General features: G+C 47.9%; 1 non-coding gene across 1 annotated transcript; it reads left to right on the forward strand.

Annotated features, from left to right (window-relative positions):
- Positions 1 to 668: 668 nt before the first annotated feature.
- Positions 669 to 799, forward strand: LOC115032240. The gene has a single exon (XR_003837894.1). It is a non-coding gene; the product is annotated as a small nucleolar RNA SNORA17 (small nucleolar RNA).
- The last annotated feature ends 532 nt before the right edge of the window (positions 800 to 1,331 follow it).

The raw sequence follows: 1,331 nt of genomic DNA on the forward strand, positions 1-1,331 counted from the left end.
ACACCCGGATTGGTTGTGCTTGGGTTATGCTTACCACCTCATTTGCATGCCTACATCTGATTGGTTAACTTGTCTCTCATCTGATTGGTTAATTTTGGTTAATCCTCAAAACCTCATCTTGACAAAAAAAACTTTACTGCCTATGTATGCGTGGTGGCCAGTGGAAGCCAGCGCCATCCTGCAACGGCACATGTGGCTTCCCACACCATAGGAAGAACAACAATATCAACCAACCAGACCCCCCCTCCCCGCCCCAGAGTTCCCAGGGACAAAACCTCCTACTGAAGAGTACACATGGAGGGACCTATGGCTCCACATGCATACGTAGCAAAGGATGGCCTTGTCAGACATCAATGGGAGGAGAGCCCTTGGTCCGTCATGGCTCTATTCCTCAGTGTATTGTAATACCAGGTGGTGAGGTGGGAGCGCATAGGTGGGATAGGGAGAGAGACGATGGGATAAGGGGGTTCCAGGTTGGAAACCGGGAAGGGAGATAACATTTGAAATGTAAATAAATAAAATATCCAATAGAAATGAGTATAATGTGTTATGTTTTGTCTGAAATAATCAGAAAAATTAAGGTAAATGCTTTTCCACTAACATCTATTCCTTTATTACATTCAGATAGTCTAATCTACCCACTACAAAGGGAAATTTAAAATGCCCAGACGACCCTGTAGGTGTTGCAGGTGCAGCCACTGTGTCACTTGTGCGTCAGTAGATGGCAGGGAGAAGAAAGGCTATATCTATGCTCAGTGTTCTGACCTGTATAAATCTGAATGATCAGTATCCTAGAAAAAGCAAGCCTGAGATATCCACCAGTCTGGTACCAAGAAGGCCTCAACAGGCTCCCAAAATGGATAGCAAGCCAGAGTCTAGAAGAACCCCTCCTGAGATTGCAGGGCCCGCAGGCTTGAGTGAGTCCAAGACAGACAACAGACTCCTGGGCCTCCTATGGGGCCACTCAGGTGGGCCAAGGCTAGGAGTAAGCCTGAGATGACCACCAGTCCAGCTCTGTGCAGGCCTTGAGGGACAGATCAATAACCCCTACCTGGCAACATAATGCACGGGCAGGGCATAGCACTCCAGAGACCACTCCTGAGATGACCTCAGATACTCAGAGACTGCAGGCACCTCTAAGAGGAGCAAGTAAATAGTAGAGACATAAAAGAGATAAACAAATAAAAACAGAAGGATGTGGGCCCAGTGAAGAGAGGCAGAACTGGATGTTCCAGGGTAGTGAGGAACGGCACGTGTTGCTACCAGGGAGTCACATCTGCCTGGGTCTGTGGCCCTGAAGCAGCAAGGGTCTGTTATTACCAAAGGCTAGG

This window comes from Mus caroli, chromosome 10 (assembly GCF_900094665.2).
Source record: "Mus caroli chromosome 10, CAROLI_EIJ_v1.1, whole genome shotgun sequence".
Taxonomy (NCBI): domain Eukaryota; kingdom Metazoa; phylum Chordata; class Mammalia; order Rodentia; family Muridae; genus Mus; species Mus caroli.